The following is a 15,075-nucleotide window of genomic DNA, read 5'->3' as shown; positions in this document are numbered from 1 at the left end:
TATATGGAAGCTCAGTAAATTTCCTTTTGTAAACTGCTTACACAAAATCATCACCAACATCTGGAAGCAGGAACAGGTCCCACATGATTGGAAAGAAGTAGTTGTGTGCCCTATATACAAGAAGGGGGACCCAACAAATTGTTCAAACTACAGAGGAATTGCGTTACTAAACACAACATATAAAATTCTGACAAATATACTGTTAGCAAGGATAAGCCCTTACGTTGAAGACTCCCTAGATGATGCCCAATGTGGATTTAGACCTAACAGATCGACTATTGACAATATATACGTCCTAAGGATGTTGGGTGAAAAGAAATATGAATTCAATCAAAATGTACATATGCTTTTCATTGATTTTAAAAAAGCTTTTGACAGTATCAACAGGGAATATTTATGGAAGTGCATGAGGCAGATTGGCATCCCTAACAAATTGATAAATTTAATAAAATCTTGCACTTTAAACTCAAAATACAAAATAAAAGTAGCTAGCAAACTTTCTGAAGACTTTGAGGTTAAAACTGGAGTCAAACAAGGGGATTCACTCTCACCAGTTCTTTTTAACATAGTAATCAATAGAATAATCCAAAAAGTAAAGCTACTACAAATTGGAGCACAACTGGAAAGCAAAATTAACATTGTAGCATACGCTGATGACATTGCATTATTATCTGACAGTGAGAATGATTTGAAGCTTCTTACAGCACAATTAATTAAAGCCACAAATGGCACAGGCCTCCAGCTGAATACAGACAAAACAATGTACTTTATCTTATCCCGCTATCCATCAAATAATAATGTACTGCAAATTAATAACACAGCTTTCACAAAGACAAATGAATTTAATTACCTTGGTACAATAGTAACCTCTGACAACTCCATAAAAATTGAAATAGAATCACGAATTCAGAAGGCTAACAAATGCTACTATAGTCTCTTGACAGTTTTCAAAAGCAAGTTAATTTCTAGGAACACCAAACTACAAGTATACAAATCATTGATTATACCAGTACTCACCTATGGATCTGAAACCTGGACTCTCACAAAAAAAGAGGAAAACAGATTAAGAGTATTTGAACGAAAAATTTTGAGAAAAATATTTGGACCCATAAGAGATAGGATCAGTGATGAATGGAGATTGCTAAATAACAATGAAATTTACAAATTATATAAAGACTCCGATATAGTGGCCAAAATTAAAGCCAAAAGACTGAAATGGATAGGGCATGTCATCAGAGCATCACCAAACAGGACCATCAAGAAAGTGACTGAAGAGATTCCCACCGGAAGACGACCTCTTGGACGCCCACGCATGAGATACTTGGACAATATTCAAGACGATCTCAGAAAACTAGGACATGACAGACAGTGGCAAATTACTTGTAAAGACAGAGCAAAGTGGTTCAACATTGTCCATTCTGCAGCAAAAAGCCTTCATGGATTGTAATGCTTAATAATAATAATAATAATAATAATAAATGTAGTATATTGGTTTTTGGTTGTTTATTGGTAGGTGCAATTTCTTCTGCCTTTGTGAGAAAGTGTAATTGAATTTGGTGGTCAGTGATTTAAATGTGTCATAATTACTGTGTTAGCTATTTTTCTGAGAACTCAATTTTATTTTCTAATTCATGAAACGAACTAATCTTCCTAAGCAGAAATGGAAAAAAATGTTTCAGATGGTTGTGAGGTGGACAATTTCCTGGATTTTCTTGCGTATCTAGGAGCCACTGTTAATATAGAATAATTTAACTGGGGAAATCTTTGAATATTGTGGCTATAGTCCTAAAATTATAACTTCAGATAGTACATTGATGAGCCATAACATTACGACCATCTGCTGAATAGCTTGTTTGTCCATTTTGGGAACAAAATACATAACTGATTCTGTGTATCAGGGATCCTACAGCTTGTTGGTAAGTTTGTGGATATTTGTGGCATTAGATGTCTATGCACAGGTCACGTAATTCACGTAAAAGCAGGGTACGCAGTGATGGCGTCCTACAGCAACTCAGATGGCTTCCATAGGATTTACACCAGGTAAATTTGTTCAACCGGAATTCATCATAATGCTCCTCAAATCACTGTAACATGGTTCTGGCTCTGAAACATGGACAATTATACGGCGGAAAGATGACATCGCTGTCGGGGAAGACATCAAGCGTGAAGGAATGGAGGTGTTTCGCAGTTGTCAATGATACCGAGCGAGGTGGCGGAGTGGTTAGCACACTGGACTCGCATTCGGGAGGACGATGGTTCAATCCCACGTCCGGCCATCCTGATTTAGGTTTTCCGTGATTTCCCTAAATCGCTCCAGGCAAATGCTGGGATGGTTCCTTTGAAAGGGCATGGCCGACTTCCTTCCCCATCCTTCTCTAATCCGATGAGATCGATGACCTCGCTGTTTGGTCTCTTCCCCCAAAACAACCCCCAAGTTGTCAATGTGTCTTCAATTATTACAACAGGTTCCAAGCAAGTGCAGAAGAATGTATCCCATAGCATAATACTGCTCCCACTAGCATATGTCTATGACACGCTGCACATTTTGAGTCACCGTTCGCCTTGCTGACGGCTTTTATGGAGACAGCCATCGACTTTGTGTAGCGAAAATGTGATTCACCGGAAGAGTCGACACATTTCCATCGATCGACTGTTGAATCCCGATGGTCCCATGCCCACTGCAACCATAATTGATGATGTCGTTGGCTCGACATGTGAACATGTAAGTGTGGACTACTGCAGAGGTCCATGTTCAGCAATGTACGATGAACAGTGTGCTCCAAAACACTTGTGCGTGCACTAGCATTGTGCTCTTTCAGCAGAGATACCACAGATCACCATCTATTCTACTTTAAAGAGCAGACAAGCCTCTGAACCCTACGTTCTGTGAAGAGTCGTGAATGTCCAACCAAATAGCCCCTTGTGATACTTTCACTGTCCTCTTTCCGTAGTTGCTCACAACTGTAGCATGTGAAAATTAAACCTTCTTTGCCATTTACGAGATACTCGTTCACAGGCTCTGCATAATAATAATAATAATAATAATAATGTGCCCTTTGTCAAAGTCACTTATCTCAGTGGATTTCCCCATTTGCAGCCAATATCTTCACAAGTGTGATCTCCTGTCCATGTCTGCTCCACTTCCATACTTTTGTTATCGTGTCACTTGCCCGCATTGCCACTAGGCAGCACCCAACGTCACAGTGGGCAGTGCTCATAGTGTTTTGGCTTATCAGTGCACATTCTGCTTATGTGGATAACTTGTGCTGATATTCCACTTACTAAAATGGTTGAATGACAAAGCAACAAATGCACTTGTCGCTGTTCTCAAAAATACACACTGTATGCTGGAAATGGAAGGACTGGATTAAGTTGAGATTCAGTTCAGGTGGCTGTGCTTTTAAAAAGAAGGGAGGAAGATTTAGAGTTTAATATCCCGTCCGAGATGGGAGATGTCGTTAGAGATAGTGGTATAGTATTGTCATTCAGTCCAACAAAAAAGTTCCCTCCACCCATGACCGATTTGGTGTGGCCGACGACAAATTCCTTACATGTGCTAACCTCTTCATCTGAGAGTAATTCTTGCACCCTAAGATCTCAGTTGTTTGTTGGATGTATTCAAATCTGTGTCTTTCACTAGAATTTTTCCCTCTACATTTTTCTTTGGCACCGTGGAGGTTATACCCTGATGTCCTAACACGTCATATCATCCTGTCCCTACTTCTTCTTAGTGTTTTTCATATGTTCCTTTCTTCTCAAAGTGTGTGGACAACCTCCTCATTCCTTATCTAATCAGTCTACCTTACTTTTAGCATTCTTCTGTAGCATCACATCTCGAATGAAAAATGTCGAATCAAAACACCTTCAGCTATCTAGATTTCCAGTTGTTATTTTATTTGAGTAACTAGTTTCAGCGCCACATTATGCCATCTTTAGGCCCACTGACCTACATGTAGGAATAATCCCAGCTTTGGTCCAGTCAGAATAGTGGCCAGCATTCAGCAACTGGTATACGTAGATATTTGACACAGTGATCCCTTTGATCATCACTAGCTGTGCTGGTTGCTCAAATGAGATGAAATAGTGGGAAATTTAGGCTGGCTAAAGATATTTTGATTTGACATTTTATATTGAACCGCTGAGGTCCTGCAACCATCTGTGTTTAGATGGACTTACAGGGACATCTCAAATGTTTGTATTCTCTTCTGTTTCGTTCCCCCCTCCCCACCCCGCTGTATGTGATTCACAATCTCACAGTGCTGTGCTCCAAATGAACATTCTCTGAAATTTCCTTTTCAAATTAAGGCCAATGCTTGATACCAGTAGACTTCTTTTGGCCAGGAATACCCTCTTTGCCTGTGCTAGTGCGCTTTTTATGTCCTCCTTACTTTGTCCATTGTGGGTAATTTTGCTTCCAAGGTAGCAGAATTCCTTAACTTCCTCAAATTCTTGATCACCAATTTTAGTAAGTTTCTTGATATTCTCATTTCAGCTACATCTCATTACTTTTGTCTTTTTCTGATTTACTCTCAGTCCATATTCTGTACTCATTAGACTGTTCATTCCATCCAACAGACCCTGTAATTCTTCACATTCCCTGAGGATAGCAATGTCATCAGTGAATATTGTCATTGGTATGCTTTCACCGTGAAATTTAATCCCACTCTTGAACCTTTCTTTCATTTCCGTCATTGCTTCTTTGAGTATGGATTGAACAGTAGAGGCAAAAGATTGCATCACTGTCTTTCATTCTTTCTTTTAAATCCAAGCACTTTGTGCATTGTCTTCCAGTCTTATAGTTCCCTCCTGGGTTGTGTACATACTGAATATTACACTCTGTCCCTATAGCTTATTCAATTTTTTCTTAGAATTTCGAACATCTTCACCCATTTTACAGTGTCGAATGCTTTTTCTAGGTTGATGAATCCTATGAGTGTGTCTTGATTCTTCTTTAGCCTTACTTCGATTATCAGGCACAATATGGGAACTGCCTTTGTGGTGCCATTGTCTTTGCTCAAGCCAAACTGATCATCATCTAACTGATCCTGACATTTATTTTGCATTCTTCTGTATATTATTCTTGTCAGCAGCTTGGGTGTATGAGCTGTTAAGTTGATTGAGCAATAGTTTTCACATTTATCTGCCCTAGCTATCTTCGGAATTGTGTAGATATTTTTACCAAAAGTCTGAGAGTATGTCGCTAGTCTCATGGATTTTACACGCCAACTAGAATAGTCATTTGGCTACCACTTCTCCCAATGATTTTAGGAATTCCTAGAGAAATTTATCTATCCCTTCTTCCTCTCTTGATTTCAGGTCTTCCATATCTCTTTTAAATTTTGATTTTAATACTGGATCCCCTATGTCATTACTGTCAACTCCAGTTTCTTCTTCTAAAACAATCAAGACAAATTCTTGCCCTGTTAGAGACCTTCAGTGTGCTCTTTCCAGCTATCTGCTCTCTTGTCTGTGTTTAACAATGAAATCCCCATTGCACTCTTAATATTACCACCCATGCTTTTAATTTCATCAAAGGTTGTTTTAACTTTTCCATATGCTAAATCAGTCCTTCTGACAATCATTTCTTTTTCAATTTCTTCACATCTTTCCTACAGCCATTTCGCCTTGCATGCCGTCCAATTGCTATTTATTCCATTCCTAAGGGTTTGTATTGCTGTATTCTGGTCATTGCCTAAACATTTTTATATGTTATTCTTTCATCAATTAATTGAAGTATTTCATCTGTTACCAAGGTTTCTTCGCAGTTTCCTTCCTTGAACCTATGTTTGTCCAACATCTGTGATTGCCCCGCCGGTCGGAGTGGCCGAGCGGTTCTAGGCCCTACAGTCTGGAACCGCGCGACCGCTACGGTTGCAGGTTCGAATCCTGCATCGGGCATGGATGTGTGTTATGTCCTTAGGTTACTTAGGTTTAAGTAGTTCTAAGTTGTAGGGGACTGATGACCTCAGAAGTTAAATCCCATAGTGCTCAGAGCCATTTTTTTTGTGATTGCCTTTTTTTTGTAGATATCCACTTCTGATTCAACTGAGCTTCCTACTCTGGTTTTCCTTATCACAGTGTCCATGTCCTTAGTGAATTTAGAATGTGTCTCATCTTTCTTCAATACCTTAGTATCCCACTTCATTCCACACTGATTATTTTAGACAGTTCTCTTAAACTTCTGTCTACTCTTCATAATTACTAGATTGTGATCTAAGTACACATCTGCACCTGAGTACGTCTTATAATCCAATGGCTAATTTTGGAATTTCTGCCTGACTATTATGTAATCTAACTGAAATATTCCCATATCTCTCAGCCTTTTCCAAGTATACCTCCTTCTCTTGTGATTCTTGTACAGAGTATTAGCTGTTACCAACTGAAATTTATTGCAGAGCTCAATTAGTCTTTCTCCCCTCTCATTCCTACTGCCAAGCCCATATTCTCCTGTAACCCTTTCTTCTATTCTTTCTCCTGCAACCGCATTCCAGTCCCCTATGACTATTAGATTTTCATTTCCCTTTACATACTGTATTATCCATTCAAGATCCTCATATGCTTTCTCTCTTTCTCCATCTGCTGTTTGTGATGTTGCCATGTATACCTGACTGTTGTTGTTGGCGTTTGTTTGCTGTCGAATCTGATGAGAACAACCCTATCACTACACTGTTCACAGTAGCTCACTCTGTGCCATACCTTTCTATTCATAACAAATCCTACCCCTCACCATGTTATAACATTTTCTGCTGCTGTTGATAATATGCTATACTCATCTGACCTGAAATCCTTAACTTCTTTCCATTCCACTTCACTGTCCGCAGTACGCTTTGATTGAGCCTTTGCATTTATCTTTTCAGATTTTATAGCTTTCCTACTACTTTCAAACTTCTGACATTCCATGCTCCAACGCATAGAATCTTATCCCATCGTTAGTGAGTCAATCTTTTTCCCATGGTCAATTCCCCCTTGGCAGTCCTCACTTGGAGGTCCAAATGGGGTCTAGTTTGGAACCTTTGTCAATGAAGAGGTCGTAGACACTTTTTTCAATTACAGTCCACATGTCCTGTGGATACACAAGATGTGATTTATGGGTGCTAAAAGCCTATTGCTCAGTGGAGTTAATTGGTAGGAAGAAGCATTTGTGGAAATCACGAAAAAAAGTTTCAGAAACATCACTGTGTCCTTTACTAAAAGTGGTAAATGGATAACAAATGGATTGGATATCAATGTTCAGTAGAATATATTAAAAATGGGTAAATAATGTAAGATTTACTTATTTTGCCTATTTTAAATGAGCACTTAATTTAGAAGTTTAAAACTTCCAGTCGCAAAATTTCGTCTTCATCTTGTATGTAATATTTTAAGGATTCATTCAAAATAATAGCTAATATCTTTGGGAGACACATTGTACTTCCAGCTAATGTACCCATTTCCAACTATAATGTTCAGTGTTACGAGATAAATAAAACAACAATTAGGTGTGTGTGTGTGTGTGTGTGTGTGTGTGTGTGTGTGTGTGTGTGTGTCCGACTTTTTACAGTCAGTTGCTTCATTCTTCTTGTATTTATGTCCATGGAGCAGATTGTGCTGGATACGAGTCCCTTTTTAATTTTTGTACTTTTTTTCCCTTACCACACATCCTTGTAAAAGTATTTAAATTCTTTTATGTTTTCCTTGTTCATACTTAATCCAATTTCTTTTTCTATATCTAGTAATTGCCTTTCTCCTCCTGTTATCAACAGCACACTTTCATGTCACTTAGTCTTGACATTTTATTTTTTCCGTTCTCTGCCATAGCTGAATTTCAAAACTGCAACTGCTTTCAGTCTTGCATCCTTGTAGTTGGGTTTCCAGCACCATACACTAACAGAGTGGTGTAGTGCAGTGGTTAGTACATTGGACTCACATTCGCGAGGACAACAATTCGAACCTGCGACGGCCATCTTGATTTAGGTTTTCCGTGGTTTCCCTAAATCCCTTAAGGCAAATGTTGGGATGGTTTCTTCTCCATCCTTCTCTAATCCGAGCTTGTGCTTGATCTCCAATGACCTTGTTGTCGATGGGACGTTGAACAGTAATCTCCTCCTCTGTATAGTAGGATGCTCCAGTCAGGACACTTCAAAGTTTTCCACAAGCCTATTTCTTTACTGGTGCAGAAATTCCTCCTCCTTTTAAAGGCAGCTAGTTTTGCAATTGCTATTCTTGGTTTAATATCTGGACTGCTTCTCCCATCTCTTTCTGTTTTACTTTCTAGGAACTTAAAATCTTACCAGTGTTCCAGTTTCTTTCCATTCATTATTATTTTTACTTTTTCAGCTTGTTCTGTTGACATTGTTTTCATTTTCCTTTTGTTTATTTTCATTCCATAATATTTACCAATAGTTTCAGTATCATCTTCCATTCTTAGAGCTGTTCTCTTTCCGTGATTGGAGGGACCATATTGTCTGTGAATGTCAGAACACTATATTCTTTGACCACCGTAGCTTACCACCTTGTACCTAAGTTGTGATTGCCTTGCCATCTCCTCCACCAAATGCGCACATTAGATCTTATCTAATTGCGGTTTTGGTTACCTTTTTGGAGGCTCCTTTCTGATCAGTGAAAGTTGGCTGACTTAGTGCCGCTCTGGAAAGTTTATGTTCACTGCCAGCCTTAACTATCTAACAGTATTTTGTTCCATAGCAATAAGTAGCCATTGTGGATCAAATGCTAATTCATGTGAGGTATTGTGTGCAGTGATTGTTAAGAAGAAACTATACTCCTGGAAATGGAAAAAAAGAACACATTGACACCGGTGTGTCAGACCCACCATACTTGCTCCGGACACTGCGAGAGGGCTGTACAAGCAATGATCACACGCACGGCGCAGCGGACACACCAGGAACGCAGTGTTGGCCGTCGAATGGCGCTAGCTGCGCAGCATTTGTGCACCGCCACCGTCAGTGTCAGCCAGTTTGCCGTGGCATACGGAGCTCCATCGCAGTCTTTAACACTGGTAGCATGCCGCGACAGCGTGGACGTGAACCGTATGTGCAGTTGACGGACTCTGAGCGAGGGCGTATAGTGGGCATGCGGGAGGCCGGGTGGACGTACCGCCGAATTGCTCAACACGTGGGGCGTGAGGTCTCCACAGTACATCGATGTTGTCGCCAGTGGTCGGCGGAAGGTGCACGTGCCCGTCGACCTGGGACCTGACCGCAGCGACGCACGGATGCACGCCAAGACCGTAGGATCCTACGCAGTGCCGTAGGGGACCGCACCGCCACTTCCCAGCAAATTAGGGACACTGTTGCTCCTGGGGTATCGGCGAGGACCATTCGCAACCGTCTCCATGAAGCTGGGCTACGGTCCCGCACACCGTTAGGCCGTCTTCCGCTCACGCCCCAACATCGTGCAGCCCGCCTCCAGTGGTGTCGCGACAGGCGTGAATGGAGGGACGAATGGAGACGTGTCGTCTTCAGTGACGAGAGTCGCTTCTGCCTTGGTGCCAATGATGGTCGTATGCGTGTTTGGCGCCGTGCAGGTGAGCGCCACAATCAGGACTGCATACGACCGAGGCACACAGGGCCAACACCCGGCATCATGGTGTGGGGAGCGATCTCCTACACTGGCCGTACACCACTGGTGATCGTCGAGGGGACACTGAATAGTGCACGGTACATCCAAACCGTCATCGAACCCATCGTTCTACCATTCCTAGACCGGCAAGGGAACTTGCTGTTCCAACAGGACAATGCACGTCCGCATGTATCCCGTGCCACCCAACGTGCTCTAGAAGGTGTAAGTCAACTACCCTGGCCAGCAAGATCTCCGGATCTGTCCCCCATTGAGCATGTTTGGGACAGGATGAAGCGTCGTCTCACGCGGTCTGCACGTCCAGCACGAACGCTGGTCCAACTGAGGCGCCAGGTGGAAATGGCATGGCAAGCCGTTCCACAGGACTACATCCAGCATCTCTACGATCGTCTCCATGGGAGAATAGCAGCCTGCATTGCTGCGAAAGGTGGATATGCACTGTACTAGTGCCGACATTGTGCATGCTCTGTTGCCTGTGTCTATGTGCCTGTGGTTCTGTCAGTGTGATCATGTGATGTATCTGACCCCAGGAATGTGTCAATAAAGTTTCCCCTTCCTGGGACAATGAATTCATGGTGTTCTTATTTCAATTTCCAGGAGTGTATATGTGGTCCTTCTAGAACTCACTATCAACTTCCACGTTACTTGTGTGGGACATTAATCCATTAAAAGTTTGTTTCTTTTATAAGCTATAAGGTGATAAATTGTGCAATCTTTACAGAATTATATCATATATTTATCCTAGAGGAGCTTGGGTGAATCACAACCAAGAACTCTTATGGTTGATGATGATAATGTCTTTTTTGGGTACCACATTTTATGCATTCATCTACAAATCCTAATATTTAACTTGTTAAAATAAAATGTTCTTTTTGATGTATGATGATTGTATCATACTGTAAGACAGAAACAGCAGCATGGCCACATACAAGCAAACAACAGTTGAGAACAAAGACACAAACATAGAAACCACCCAGGTACTGATACAAGCAGTTGCTGACAATAAGTATGAATACAGTATGAGAGTGAGTGCCTGGTGCACTATGCTTATAAAGAGGAGGGCTCTGGAAGACAGTGTGGCGGGTGCCATGCCATATGCACAACTCGTGGCCCACCACAGGCAGCCTCTGGTGGCCAGCCCGTGCAGATTCCATTAATGGAATATTCAAAGTGTTGAGCCTTAACAGTCATTTCTTGAGTATGATACTGATTTTGACTTTCGGTCCTTATTTCATGGGAAAACCACAAAGTGATTAACAATTTCAGTAAGCATTTTTATTGTTCACCATTCTGTTTTAGATTGGAGATCACATTGGGCATTTATAATTTATAAATCACAACATAAAAGAAGAGCAACTTTGCCATTGCCAGTCCACACCCTAGATTCCAGAGGCAGATGTGAAAAATTAAGTTCAGTTTGTCATGTCCTTTATACTCATTAGTTTTCATGCTATTTCTAGTTACAGCATAGATCACACAAGTGGAAGACTTGGTGCTGTGTGAAGTCAGACTGCATTCTTTTCATAGTACTTCAGAAGTTCTAGTGGATTCCCTTCCAGGTTGCAAGGTGTAAAATTGATAATCAGTCTTCTTGTGATACCAAGATACAGTCACTTATTCCTGATAAATGTTCAATGATCAGTGGCCCTCCCATCATCTTCACCATGTCAGAATCTGACATGACATTGTCATAGTTGCTGTCCCACTCGTAACATCCTTCTTATTCCACAGTAATGGAATGGACAATATAATTCAGGATGTCAATGCTGGGATCCTCAACCTCCTCCTCTACTCCTATGCATTTCTTTAATACTCACCACAAAAAAAGTGCTATGAGTCTCTGGTTGGTTCTTGAATTTACACATCACTGCCTTTCTGAACTGTTGTCAACATTTCACCAGATGGGTATTTATTTGTTTGCTATTTTCTTTTGGTTTTTTTGTCAAAAGAACAGACAAAATATTGCACATGAATTGGCGTGAGTATAGCACACAAATATTTTAACATTATTTCAAATGTGTTAGTAATAACTAAACATTGTGCTGAAACTTCCTGGCAGATTAAAATTGTGTGCCGGACCGATACTTGAACTTGGGACCTTTGCCTTTCGCGGGCAAGTGCTCTACCATCTGAGCTACCCAAGCACGACTCACGCCCCGTCCTCACAGCTTCACTTCTGCCAGTATCTCGTTTCCTACCTTCCAAACTTTCATTCTGGTAAGCATTGTGCTGTTTAAGGGGGAGGGGGAATCTACGTAGAATATGTACATAAAACACCATTTGGCCATCTGGCAGACAGATGTCGGTTCATCCGGAATCCAGAAGGCAAGTGCTACTGGTCTATTATACTTTGCAGTATTGGTAGATCACAAACTTTATAATTCTGATCTACCCTACCACAGCACAACACTACACTACCATACTTGGTGTCAGAACCAAGATGGATCTCTCATTTGTTTAGATGGTTAGCCCTCATGCACCACGTGCAAGTCAGAATTCACATGGGCCCTGCCACCCAAGGTGTACGCTACCACAACACAATAGAACACAACACTACACTACTGTACTTGGTATCAGAACCAAGTTGGATCTCTCATGTGTCTGGATGGCTAGCCCCACATGCGCTGAGGTGCAACTCAGAATTCACAGGGGCTCTGCCACCCAAGGCGAGGAGATGGGAGATGGCTGTCAGGGTCTCAGGAAATCCTTCTTGGTCCTCTCTGAGATTGTTTCCTCATAGCTTCCAGAAGGTTGCTGTAGGTGGGTATTTGCCATGGCATGTCTTATTATCATGGTGTATTGCCTTTTCTTGGTTGTCTCTCAGCCATGTAGACTTGCAGTTCACAAGCTGATAACGTAGCTGTCAGTGAGTTCTGCTTATGCCACAGTTCCTCATTCCTTATTATATTATAGACTTTTGCTTTTCCAAATATATTCCTGTTTTGGTCTATAACATCTTGTCTAATGGCACACTCCTAGACTATGTGGTTGTGGTGCACTGTCATATTGTTAGTAAATAGCTCGATACCATGTCCCAACAGGTAGTGTACAGCTCTTTTGGTTGTTAGGAAGTATATCATTCTTGTTCTTTCATTATGTTAGGAAGGAACTGGTAGATTCCCCTTCCTGTTTCTGCCCTGTACCAGATTTCGCCATTCTCTGTCAATGCATGCCTTTATTTCCTTATTCGATATGGCTCTTGTCCCCAGTATCTCCTTTATTTTATCTCATTCGTGCTTTTTGAGCCAGTATTTTGCATTTCCCTGTGTTACTGCTAGGTGTAGAGGTTTCAAGCCTAATATGACAACTAGTGCTTCTGTTGGAGTTGTTCTGTACGTGCTTGGCAGGTGCAGGACACTTAGTAGAACTTGTGCTGTCCTTACCTTCCTGACTCTGTGAGCCCAAACGCTTGACCCGTAACCCACAACAATAGTGAGTAAGATTGTGTTGTCATATGTTCATATTGCACTTATGTGGCAGCTGAAAACTTCTTTCTCTGTTGGACCATCAAGGCTGAGGGACATTGGCTGTTAAGTACTTTTCATTGTCAATAAACTTCATCAACAGCCGTATACTTTACAGTATTTTATTTTATTCTGAAAGCAATCAGATTCGGCAATTCCTTTTGCCATCTTCAAGCCCCATATGCTTCTATCCAAATAAATGATCTTATCATATAGTGCCATAAAAAACTGGATGTCATGAATTCCAGTTGTTATAGAAATGCTTCATATGAAGAGATGACAGCAACTGGATAAAAGCGTATGGGGCCTGAAGATGGCAAAATGAATTGTCAAAACTGGTTACTTTCAGAATAAAATAAAATATCGTAAAGTAAACGGCTGTTGGTGAAGTTTATTGACACCGAAAACTTCTTTGGCCAATTGTTGCTCTTTTATGTAGGATTTTAATCCCTCTTTGGTGTACGATTTCTACATGTGCATGAGAGTTTCACTTTTCATCAATGATAATTCTAAGGTACCTACATAGTTCTTTTTTTTACTGGTTGGTCATTTATTCTGATTGTGGGATTTCTCATTCTTGATAATGTTGCCTTTAATATCATATAGACTGCTTTGTGCGCTGCTATCTTTAGTTTGTTTTCTACACACCAGTTGCTTAGTTATTAAAGAACTATCCTACTGTTTCCTATAATTTAGCCCTTGCATTAGCAGTGACTATAATTAACAGATTGTCTGCATAGGTGATGCAGCCTGTAATGTTTGTTGCAATGGCACTATGCAAACATCCCAGAACGCGGAACACAAACAGAGCCCTGTGGGAAGCCTTTGATGATGTCTTTCACAATTTTCTTTCCAGGACATTTTAATTGCAACTGCCTGACTGTGTAATAATCTTGTTGACTGTTATAAAGACACCTGGGACAGTCAGGCTGTGTCAGTCTTTTGAATAGAGCAGTCTGCCATAAATTGTCAAATGGTTCAGCCATGTCAACCATTATGACTATAACGTACTTGTCGTCTGACTTGTTCTCATTATTCATTGCATGATTTGTCACCCCCTGCCAAGCACGTACTGCAGGGGTCTCATGCCTACTAATTGTCTGTGGTCCCTCAGGCGGCGGCACAAAAGCTTCTCCTGTACATTGGCTGGAGCATTTACCAAACAGATCGGCCTGTAAGATTTTGGTTCTCTTGGACCTTTGTCTTCCTCTTTTTTAAGTACAATGAAGTTCAAGATTTTGCAGATACTGGGCAGCTGCCCTGCAAAAGACTTTAGTTTCATAACACTGTTATATGTGGAACAATTTGCTCCATTAGCTGATGCAACACTTGTGCCAGTATTTTATCAGGTCCTGGTGCTTTCTTCTTCTTTAATTTAATTATTGTCAGTCTCACTTCCTCCTGTGCAAATGGAATCAACACTTTTATCCACATGCTGCTCTAGCAATTCAGAGTAAAGATGCTGATGGAACTTTGTGTCTTTCATTGTTGTATCATTCGGCAACAAAGTTCTGAGTAAGTACTGCACTGATGTATCCCACTCTGTCATCGTCATGCCGTCAGATCATCTCAGAGTTGATAATACGGTGTGTGACCAAACCTTGTTAGTTTTTATGGAAAACCCCAGAGATCTGTTACCTTTGGGACATTTTTCTACTATTGTCTGATGCAGGAGTTCTGTAGGTGGTTACAGCAGTGGCATAGTGAATGATACCTGTGCTGTGGCCCATCATTTACTGGATATTCCTTCTAAGCTATTGTGTCTATAAAGAAGAAAAGTCAGTAGAAAGAAAGGTAGATAATAGAGGGCAAGCAAACTCCTGAGTTTGTGTGTTGGTAGTGCTCTTTTTAACATAGACCTTCTGTAATAAAATGAGGGTCTAAAATTCACTATCTTGGGTAGGTAGCCGTGTAATACCACAGTTTGTGCATTAAAATCTTTTTAAGATGAGGAATGATCGAGCAAACTGGTTTGCCATATTTGCAAATGAATGTGTAATGTGAATGCAAAATGGCTCACCCGACATCATTACGG

Source organism: Schistocerca piceifrons, chromosome 3 (assembly GCF_021461385.2).
Source record: "Schistocerca piceifrons isolate TAMUIC-IGC-003096 chromosome 3, iqSchPice1.1, whole genome shotgun sequence".
In the NCBI taxonomy this organism is placed as follows: Eukaryota; Metazoa; Arthropoda; class Insecta; order Orthoptera; family Acrididae; genus Schistocerca; species Schistocerca piceifrons.
This window is presented reverse-complemented; position numbering follows the sequence as displayed.